This window comes from Rhinolophus ferrumequinum, chromosome 25 (assembly GCF_004115265.2).
Source record: "Rhinolophus ferrumequinum isolate MPI-CBG mRhiFer1 chromosome 25, mRhiFer1_v1.p, whole genome shotgun sequence".
In the NCBI taxonomy this organism is placed as follows: domain Eukaryota; kingdom Metazoa; phylum Chordata; class Mammalia; order Chiroptera; family Rhinolophidae; genus Rhinolophus; species Rhinolophus ferrumequinum.
Window position 1 is genome coordinate 25,589,237 of NC_046308.1, and position 12,069 is coordinate 25,601,305.

Consider the following 12,069-nt stretch of genomic DNA (forward strand, 5'->3'; position numbering starts at 1 on the left):
ACTAGCATGCACAGACATGACATAACAAGATATGTTTGAGGATTGCCTGTAACGTCCACAACTATAGTCCAGGATCAGATTTCTCAATCTTTGAAAGCTTTTGACCACCAACCTCTGTGTCAGATCCCCAAGGGGTATATGGGTATATTCAGACACTCAGATTAAAATGCTTAATTTATTTTGGTCAGAGCTTTGGCCCCAAATCATCTTCTGACCTCATATCCTAAGGAGCTAAGCTGGACTATGTGTGAGCCATAGGGACCCCTTTTCAAACGTTTAATTTTTAAATATTTTAATCATAGAATACGTGTACATAGTTTGGAAATCAACAGTTGCTTTTTCTTACCCCTTCACATTCAAGTCACATTCTCCAAGGCAATCACCTTCAATTCTTATAGTTCATTTCTCTTTTGTATGTGTTGCCATGTTTTAAAATAATGTGCTTATACTGCTATTTCTTGATTTACTAATTTTATAAATTATATATTGACTTTCTACCATGGCAGATGAAAACTTAGTTCTCCCACACATTTTCCCCCAACTCCATCCCTGCACTTTCCCTCCTTCTATCTATCCAACATAAACTTTCTTTTTTGTTAAATTGATATTTGGGTTTATATACTAATGACTATGCAAATGTTATTCACTCCTGAGTCAAGTAGTGCACCGTGATTAAGTCTCCTCTTTTGTACAATTCTTTATTTATCCTGGAGTTAATGATTGCCTCCTTTTTTATTGACCTGGTGTCCAAATGTACTTATAATTAATTTTAAAAATGGTTCAACCGGTTTCCAGTCAAGATGGCAGAATAGTAAATTCTGTGCTCGCTTCTTCTCACAACCACATCAGAATTACAATTAGGCTATAGAACAACTATCACTGAGAATCATCTGAAGTATAGCTGAACAGAAGTCCTATAACTAAGGACATATAGAATAAGCCATGTCATACTGGTAGGAAGAGTGGAATTGCAGAACAGGCTGCCTCCAAATCCTTGTGGGGTGGTTAAAAATTGGGAGGGATAGCTCAGCTGTGGAAGTCCCCCGTGAGGAGCAAAGGGTCCAGCCCCACAGTGGAATCCCCAGCCCAGGGTTCCAGTGCCAGGAAGAGAAGTCCCCACAACTTCTAGCTGTAAAAACCAGGGGAGATTATGGCTGAGTGAGACCGAGGGTCATTGGAGTCCTAGGCACTCCTATTGAAGAGCCATGCATGGAATTGCTCACTGATGGACTCACTTACTCTGAGCTCCAGCACTGGGGCAGCAGCTAGAAAGGTGCCAGGGACATATGGGGAGGGACCGAATTGCTGGCTTCAGGGCGAGGACTGGAGGGGCAGCTTTCTCCCAGAAAGAAGTGCTGGCAGAAGCCATTGTTCCTTTGTTGAGCCCTCTCACCACCTAGCCTGCGTGTGCAGGTTGGTGCCATATCTGAGTATCCATCAACCTGGCTAACACCGTTTTGCACCACCCTGGTGACTCCCTGAGACCCCACCCCACCCAACTTGTTGGCCCACCCAAGCCACTTCCAGTGGCTTCTCCATACAAATGGCCTGTCTTGGCTCATGCTGCAGACTTTCCTAAAACCTCTCAAAGCTTCATAAACCCTAAACAAGCAGCATCTGGCCTCGGCATCCCCCATAGCTATTGCTAAGCAACCCCACGACTGGCACTTGTGTCAGCTGGCCTCGGTTTGCAGCTTAGACTCTCCCAGGCACCTCCAAGTCCAGCACAAGTGGCAACCATCTGAAGATCACTTTTTAGTTCATACCAGGGGCTCTGAGCAGGACATAGGCAGCAGCTGACCTTGGCCTGCATCAGAGTCCCTCCCTCCCAAAGTGTCCCAGAACCAAAACACCCAGAAGCCAGCTTCAGACCACACCAGAGCACCACCCAATCACCTCCACAAGTGACACATCGAAAGGGTGGATTTGGAAGGCACCAGAAACCGGATAAAGCAAATCCTGCTCCATTATGTTAGCCCTTGCAGAACAGCTCCTCCACTATAGTCACAACAAACCAGCCTGAGGGTCAATCCCTCCCATTGCTGTGCCAACAACAACCAAGGCTCAACTACAACAAGAGGGCACACACAACTCACACAAGGGACAAGCTAGAGCACCCAGCTCAGGTGACCAGGGATATTGAGCCAGTAGGTCCCACTGGAAACCTAGTACATAAGACCACTCTACTAAGACTGGGAAACATAGCAACATTCTAATGTGTAGAAACAAACAGAGGGAGGCAGTCAAAATGAGGAGACAAAGAAACATGTCCCAAATGAAAGAACAGAACAAAGCTCCAGAGAAAGAACTAAACAAAATGGAGACAAGCAATCTACCAGATGCAGAGGTCAAAACACTAGTTATAAGGACGCTCAATAATTTTAGTAAGAATGTCAACAAAGAGATAGAAAACACAAAAATGGAGATAGAAACATAAAAAAAGAACCAGAATATGATAATTGAAGAATATAATAATTGAAATGAAGACTAGAGGGAATCAACAGTAAATTAGATGAAGCAGACAACTGAATCAGTGATTTAGAAGATAAGGTAGCAGATAAGAAAACACCCAATCAAAATGGGAAAGAAAAAGAAAATCCAAAAAATTTAGGATAGTTTAAGAAGCCTCTGGGACAACATCAAGCATACCAATATTCACATCATAGCGGTACCAGAAGGAGAAGAGAGAAAGCAAGGAATTGAAAGCATATTTGAAGAAATAATGATGGAAAACTTCCCAAATCTGGCAAAGGAAATAGACATGCAAGTCCAGGAAATGAAGTCTTAAGATGAACCCAAAAAGGACCAAACCAAGACACATCATTATTAAAATGCCAAAGTTTAAAGACAAAGATAGAATCTTAAAAGCAGCAAGAGAAAAGCAGTTAGTTACCTACAAGGAAGCTCCCATAGACTGTCAGCTGATTTGTCAACAGAAACTTTGCTGGCCAGAAGGGATTGCATAAAATATTCAAAGCGATGAAAACCAAGGAACTACAACCAAGATTCCTCTCCTAGAAAAGCTACCACTTAGAATTGAAGACAAGATAAGGAGCTTCCCAGATAAGGAGAAGCTAAAGGAGTTCATCACCACCAAACCAGTACTACAGGAAATGTTAAAGGGACTTCTTTAAGAAGAAGAAAAAAGATAAAAAAAATATGAATAATAAATTGGCGATAACTACATATCTATCAACAACTACTTTAAATGTAAATGGATTAAATGCTCCAATCAAAAGACATAGGGTGGTTGAATGGATAAGAAAATAAAACACTTACATATGCTGCCTATAGACTCACTTCGGATTGAAAGACACAGACTGAAAGTAAAGGAATGGAAAAAGATTTTTCATGAAAATAGAAAAAAACAAACGAAAAAGATGGGGTAGCTTTTTTATATTTTTATACCAAACAAAATAGACTTTAAAACAAAGGCTGCTACAAGAGACAAAGAAGGACCTGGTAATCCCACTATGGGTATTAATCTGAAGAAACCCAAAACACTACTTCAAAGGTAGAGCATCCATATGTTCATTGAAGCATTATTTACAATAGTCAAGTTATGGAGGCAACCTGGCTGTCTCCAATGGATGAATGGATAAAGAAGAGGTGGTACATATGTATAATAGAATATTACTCAGCCATAAAAAAGAATAAAATCTTGTTATCTGCAACAACATGGATGAACCTAGAGGGTATTGTGTTGAGTGGAGTAAGTCAGACAGAGAAAGATAAATGCCATATGATTTCACTTATATGTGGAATCTAAAAAACAAAATAAATGAATAAATAAAACAAAAATACTCATAGACACAGAGAATATTTTGATGGTTATCAAATGGGAGGGGGGTGGGGAATGGGTGAAATGGGCAAAGGGACTGATAAGTAGAAACTGGTAGTTACAAAACAGTCGTGGGGATGTGAAGTATGCACGAGGTATATAGTCAATAATGTTGTGATAAGTATGTGTAGTGTCAGATGCATAGTAGATTTATTGGGGTGATCACTTGTGGGTTGCATAGATGTCTAATCACTATATTGCTCACCTGAAACTAATATAATATTGTATGTCAACTGTATTTAAAAAATATTTTAAAAAATGGTTCAACCACTCTACTACTTACTTACTTGTAGATACTGTGTTCCATATACCTTGTTTCCCTGAAAATAAGACCTAGCCGGACAATCAGCTCTAATGCATCTTTTGGAGCAAAAATTAATACAAGACCTGGTATTATATTATATTATATTATATTATATTATATTATATTATACCCAGTCTTATAGTAAAATAAGACCAGGTCTCATATTAATTTTCACTCCAAAAGGTGCATCAGAGCTGATGTCTGGCTAGGTTTTACTTTTGGGGAAGCACAGTTTTAAAGCCCTTCTGTTCCAATTTTCCCACTGGTTATCCCTCCAAGAACCTTCTGTTTTTCTGCTCCAATGTGGACTGGCTGCTCTTGGTATGGAATATTGCATAGCTGCCATTCTGAAGCTTCCCTTTACCACCATTTTGAATATTTTCTTTACTGCCTTGAATATTTTCTTTACTGCCTTGAACATTTTGAATATTTTCTTTACTGTTGTCCCTATGTTCAGCATGCCCTGTTTCCTGAATTCCCTATCTTCTTGATTGAACTACCATCTAAAATTACTAAACCACATCCTCCAATAACTTCTTAAGAACGAGTGCTTGAGAGGTAATTTTCTTGGGTCATTGACCATCAGAAAATATCTCTATACTTCTCTGATATGTGACTAATAATTTATTTGTGTATAGAATTCTAGATTTGAAAATATTTTCTTTAAGAATTTAAAAGGTATTTCTCTGCTACCTTTAATGGCTGATGTTGCTTTTGAAGAAGTTTGATGTTGTTCTTATTCTTGTTTCTTTTACCAATTTTTTCTCTTTAGAAGATTTTAGGAACTTTTGTTTAACCCTCATGATTTAAAATGTCAATGATAATGGAGGTAGGCATTGGTATATATCTTTTTGTCATTGTTTGTACTGGGCTAATCAGGAGACTAATGTTTTATTTCTCTCCTATTCATCTCTTTTTCCTTTTTGCTTCACTTGCTGGAAATTTTCTTCATCTTTGTCTTCTAAACCTTATGAGTGTTTGAAAAATTTTTAATTACATTTTTTAATTATAAAGAGGATTTTTTTCATTTCATTTTTTCCTTTTTCATGATAATGTCTTCTTGTTTTATGAATGTAACCTTTCCTTTTATCTTTATGAATTAGCATTTTTGCTCTTTTTGAACTTTTTTCTTCTTCTTGCCAAATCTCTAGCAACTCAGATCTCCTTTTTTCCTGGTGATTTGCTCCTTTTTCATGTTTGAGACTTTCTTTAAATATCTGATGATTCTTGACTGTTTATTCACATTTGCAAAAAAGGCACTAAAAGTTGATTTTAGAAGCTTGTTATGTTAAGTGGCAGAGTTTGTTGACTGGTGGGCTACAATGGAGTGATCAGGTGAAAAGTGAATCTTTACTGCAGGAACTTCGGATATCACTAACTGCAGTTCTTTCTGGGTCCGTTCAGTTATTTAAAGAAGAATTTTCCAATCTACTGGTTGGTGGTGTGGGGGAGTTGCTAGCAAGGCTGTAGAAAGGACTATAGGTCACACAGTTCAGCATGCAGACCTCTCCTTAATTCTCTTCACCCTCTACCATACTTGTTCCCAAGTCCAATATTGTTCTTAATCAGTTTCTCCAAAGACAAAAAGCTCTTGTTTCCTGGAGGATAGAGGGATGTGGCTGACTGGCTGTGTGGGGAGGGTGGGGACCTCTTCTATAAAGAGACTTCCCACCAAGGTCACTGTGCAGCTAGGAGTCTGGTGCCGACACCACAGTGCTTGGTGCCTCCAAGGGCTGGACTTCTCAGGGCCCTGCAAATGGATCAGCCCCCTGATTTCTTCTCTCTGTTGAGCCAGTTACCACTCTTCCCTCTTTATTCTGTTTAAAAAAATAATTGTAAACTCTCTAATCACTGCTTTTTCTTCCCCATGCTTGTCCTTGGTTAATAACTTTGTAGTTTCTGGCGGCTGGGCTGTTGATCCACAGGCCTCCCAGGGTGCTAGCCACTAAAGCGAGAAGGTGGGTAGGTGAGTGGGTGTCATTCCGGGTCTCACAGCTCCTCAGCTACTCCTATAGGTTTTTGTTGTTCATGTTGTCCCTTAAATATTGGTGTTCCTCAGGCTTCTGCCTCACGAGGATTCTTGTTGTCCCTTTAGTATAAGCTGAAGACTGGGGGCAGGCCCAAGCTCTGCTCATGGTCCCTTTCTCCGAGCTCACATCCTGATTTTGGCTCCTGAACTAGAGAGGAGGGAACAGCAAAGACCAAGATAGCGTGACTGTCTTTTGCCAGCTGCTCGAGGACCCTGAGCCTCACTTCCTTTGGTCCCTACCTTGGTGCTTGTCTGGCCTTACAATGCTTTTCCTTGACCCCAAACAAGAGGGGCTCCCAGATTGGCCCAATTACACCAGCCTCATGGGAGGGCAGAGATGTAGAGAGCACCCGGTTTCCCTGGTCCCGTTCTGTCACTCTAGGAACCACTCTTAGGTGATGGAATTCTACATGTAAGCAAAGCAGACTGTCCTACTTACCTAATCCCAGGAAAGATAACAGTAACAACAAAACAAAACCACTCCACTCCTTAGTAGAGGCTCTCGTGCGCCTCAGCCATCCATTTGGTTCTTAACCAACTGCTGAGCTTCAGTTTCGGAGGACTGGAGTAGGGGTGGGTGTCATGGGTGAAGCAGGGAGCTTCTGAGTAGGTGGCCAGTACACATGATGCTATTTCATGTTTCCAAGTCATTTTACACATGTCATTTCTACCTACATCAACTTTCATCCCTTGTCATTTTGGCAAATTCCATTTGTTTTTTAAAACTGTTCAGTAATCCTTTCCTCTACAAAGTCTTCCCAACCCACCCACCCAGCATTAATCAGACACCCTTCCCTCCTTTATATAATCAGTAACGTCCTGGGTTAGGCACTGCTATGGGTGCTGAAGGCATAATGCGAGTGAGACCTTGTGCAGGATTGGGGACAGACTGACATGAGCTGGGGCCCAGCTCCCCCTCACACTAGCTGTGGCCTTGGGCAAGTAGATTGACCTCTCTGGGCCTTAATCTTCTCATCTGTCAAGGGAGGATAATATAATCTACCATGAAGCCGCTGTGGTGGAAGTGAAGTGTCTGTGGGGTGCTGAATGGGAGCAGATAGCCAGCACTGAAATGTTGGTTCCCGTTCCTTTCTTCTTTTAAGGAGCTTCCAATCTAAGGAGGGGAGAGTGACAAGCAAATTGATAAATGCACTGATTTATCATGGGTGCAGTGATAGAGGATCATAAACTAACTGATTCGTGAGTCAGCCTTCCTGTTTCTCCCACCAGACTGTGAGCTCCTTGAGAGCAAGGACAAATAATTCTGTCCTGTCAGCACTGTGCCCCTACCACCTTGCTCAGCGCCTGGCACAAAGTAGCTACTCAATAAATGTCTGAGTAAATGAAGTGGGAATGACTCTGCCTCCATCTGATCACGGATGGATGGTTAGAGTCATGCTCAGCATTGCCTTTTTTTTTTTTTTTTCCCAAACACTTGTTTCTACCTCAGAGAAGGGAAAATGTGAGAATCTTCTCTCCTCGTTAGAGGCTAGTGTTTTGAAGCATTATCAAAGTTTGGGACCTGAGCATTCCCCCCACCTTCTTAGATGATAGGAACACATGGACACCAGAGGTGAGGGGCGTTTCATCCTGTGTCCCGTGGGTAAGTCCTCCCCAGGCACCCCCTTCTCTCAGCACCCAGATGTGCAGACCTCCATCAGCCTAGCTTCCTTTTCAAATGAGTCTGTCCCCCGAGAAGCAAACGTTTTCTCCCCCTGGCCCTGACTTGAAATGAAATGACTTAGCCCACAGACAGTTTTATAATCCCTCGCCTTCCATTCCTCTTGTAGAGTCATCATGTTGGTGAGAGCCCAGCCCAGGCTCTGATTTATACAACTCTCCCAGGCCCCTGTTGGATTCAGAGTCTGGAACAATAAGACAAGGCTATCCATCACCCCTCTGCTCAGATCTCCCTGGACTCATTGGGAAGGAGGGAGGGGTGTGTAGAAGAGAAGGCAGCCTCGGGGGTCCTGCCCAGAGAGCATTTGTCACATTGATCGAGTGTGCAGGCGGGAGTGGGGTGGGGGGAGTGGTGGCTTTTTATCTCACCCCAAGCCTCCCCTGTGACAGAGGGGACACAGTAGAGGAGGGACAGGAAGGAAATTAGAGCTCAGAAGGCTGATCCTGGCTATGGATGCCACCCCTACCTGCTCCAACTCAGACTGCAGCAACCACTGGTCCAACCGTGTTTGATCTCCATCAGGTTATCCATCCTGTTTGTGCATCATTACCCCCTCAGTGCCCAGCAAATTGCCTGGCACATAGTAGGCATGCGACAAAGAGCTGTGTTTGCTGACTGACTAGGCCTCTCTGTCCTCCATATGCCCTTGCCAGATCTCAGGGTCAAGGGTCATTCAGAGAAGTCCTTGCACACGTCTGCATGCTGCCTCTGTGCTTGTGTGGCTGTGTGTCCTGCCTGTTAATTTGTGACGAGCACTCCTGTGTGCCTGCGTGCTGCACACATGTCAATAGGAGTCCACTTTCTGAGAGTCGGGGTTCTTAATTCCAGGGTGAATGATTCAAGGGAAACCATGACTTTGGCTTCTGTGAGGAATTGAATCATCTAAGCCTGAGGCTGAAAGAGGTGCTTCCCTGCTAAGAGGGAAGGGATGGGTGGGGGTCCCTCTCAATGGCCTTCCGTAACCTCTGACTCCTGATCAGACAAAGCAGGAAAGGGGACTAGTACATGCTCATCACCTGTAGACAACCACTGCTCTCAGGAACCCCACCCTTTGGACTGGGGGCACACTTCCCAGGAAACCAGCTGTGCTGGGGACGGACCTGGAGGTTTGAGAACAGTGACTCTCAGAGGGGAGCCTGCTGCCTTGGGTGCGCCACTTCTGGCGGCGTGCAAAGACCCTGGGGAGAGCATTTTGGTTGTCAGGAAATTAGAGGCTTTGTGCAAAGCCAGAAAAAGAAAATCGATGCCCAAATCTGGGAGCTGAAGAGAATTCAAGGGCTGCCTTACAGTTGTGGCTTCGTTGTGTCTTTTTGTTTTCGTGCTGCAAAAGCGATAGCACAGGATGGCCTGAGCATCGCTGCCTCCCTGTGCCTGGGAAACTGGCTGACCTGAGGAGATGCCAAGGGTGGCTAATGAGTCATTAACAGTCTTTATCAAATTAGGATTATAATCCATCTCAACATGCAGAGGAGAATGTTTCAAATTATCTACTTTCTTAATTGGAACTCAAAGATTTGGCAGGAAATGATCATGAGAGATAACGTCTGGAGACTGATGGATTGTGCAGATGCGTGTCTAAGCTTCCATAACTCTAATAGCTGGAGAATTCATCCACACACACACACATATGCTCACACTGATACTCGTATGCACAGACACCCCTGCTACCAGACACACACACACACACACACACACACGCATGTGCACAGACACACACACACAATTATGTTTGTGTACAGTAAGTCAAGCCATTGATTTAGCCAATTCAAATATGCTGAGGCTGCTACCAAATGTTGAAAGACTGGGAAGGGCAAGGTAAGATATGAAAGAAACACTTAATCTTTGCGTTTAAGTTGCTCAAAATCTGTTCTGGGAGCTAATGCACTTGTATTTGAAACATAAGAGCAGGTGCAAAGCAGCATTCAAGTGCCTATTACTACAGTGGAGATGTGAGCACACAATTCAGGGTACAGGACATGGGTGTCCTGAATTTAGTAGACTTTTTGGAGAGGATGAGTTTTGACGTGAGTGTGGACATTCCCCCATGCACTGTGATGGCAGCCAGGGGGGCTGACGGTTGAAGACATGCCGTGTCTGTCAAGAAACCGGCAGCAGAGCAGGGACTCAGTGTAGTTGCAGAATTCCAGGGGTGGGTGGGGCTCCTTTGGTTAGTGAACCAGACAGCTCCTACTTGCCCTATTAAATCAGGAGGGATTTGTAGCCCACTCCATCCTTGTCCCTCCTACCGGCCTCAGTTTCTCTGCCTGCAGAACAGGAATGGGATCTGAAGGCAGAGTTAGGCTTTTCTCTCTCTCTCTCTCAGCCCCTGAAAACCTGTAAGATCTCGATGAGTTCAGGAATTGTAATTTATTTATCCTTATAGCCTAAGGGCCCAGCATGTGCCTGGGCAGCCTAGATGCTGAATGGGAACCAATGCTGGCACAGTTTTTAGAGGCTACCAGTGTATGCATGCTGGATGAGTGAAACAGCGAACGAATGAGGGAAGGAGAGAGTGAATGTTTGTGCTTTACGGAGGAGCTGTGCAGGATAGCGGTTTGGAATGTGAGTTCTGGAGGCAGAGCACCTGAGTCCATACCTGGTGACAAGTTACTTCCCTTATCTGAGCCTCATGGGGATGCACTTAGCAAGTAATCAATACATATTAGCGATTATTATTATTGATGCTTTGTTCCTTATTTCTTGCTAAGCAAACCATGCTGGATAATTTGGGTATCTTGCTCTCTCATTCGGTCACTCTTCCTCGCTTTTCCACTACAACATAATAAGACAGGACCAGGTTCTTCTGGGGGCAGGGTGGCCTCCCCCTTTCCCAGAGTTGTTCAGTTCTCTGACCCTGCTCTAGCTGCTGTAGGTTCCAGCCGCCATAATGAAGTTGGGAGCCCAGCCACACAAAATCCTCAGCTCAGGAGGGCTTATGCAGCACCAAAGGCAACAAATGCTGATAAGGCTCATCCCTGGAGACAGGAGATGGTCCATGGAACAGGCAGAAGGATGCAGGGCAGTTCTGTGAGAGGTGACAATGACGAAGATGGTGAGAATGGGCATAGGGCCAATGGAGAGCATGGTGACAGCAGAGGTGACAATTGTGATGGTATTAAGGTGGTTGAAAAGGAGATGGGGGACAAAGGGTTCAGGGACGGGCGCTCTCATACAGGTAGGAAAAGAGGTCTTTGTATTGGGGAAACCTCATGTGTCACCCTGGGGTGGAGGATAGAGAACTGAGCAACCTCTGTGGTCTGAGGGAGGAAGCACTTTGTGTCCCCATCACCCCTCAGCTGGTCCTGGGTGGTGTTGGTGGGAAGCAGAGTAGACTGAAGAACGAGGGAGCCAGAGTGACACATGATAAATGATAAAGTTTTCAGCACCCAAACATAGTTTTATACTAGGGCAAAAACAACGGCTGGAACAGAGGTTTCAATAAACACTGAATGCAAGTCACACAGTAATTTTAAATTTTTAGTAGCCACAGAAGAAAGGTAAAAGAAATAATAGAAGTATTTTTAATAGCCTGTTTTTATTTAATTCAATGTAAGCAGACTATTATCATTTCAATATCTAATATCTGTATTTATATATATATATATATAAAACAATTATTAATGAAACAGTTTGCATTCTTTTTAAAATACTAAGTCTTCTAAATCCATTACGGATATTTAACAACACGCCTCAGTTTGGACCAGTTGCACATCATGTGCTCAGTAGCTACTTGTGGCTGGTGGCAGCTGCGTTGGAGAGCACAGGGTTATGCATTTATCTTCCTCTCTCAAAATTTTGTGGTCAAACTCTTGGGATGTCATTTCCCACAGTGGCACTTTTTAAAAACTCATCGTAAGCATTTTACAGTCTATTCTCTCAACATTCCTCTTCCTCAGTTCTTTTAAACTGGCTGTGATACTGCCACCCCTTGCCAGAACCTGGAAAGAATTGCAGAATCACTCAAAACTCCTTTCCTGCATCTCACAGAGCCTCTCATCTGGAGCTAGGTCTGGGCAGCAGAGAGAGAGAGAGAGAGAGAGAGAGAGAGAGAGAGAGAGAGAGAGAGAGAGAGAGAGAGAGTATTGCATGCATGTATGTCATGTGTGTGTGTGTTGGTGGGTTGGGAAAAGTAAGGCATGGTGCGGGGAGACAGTGCTTGAGGAAACTTCCCATATATACATCAGAACCATAACAAAGACAGGCTTTTGGAAAGG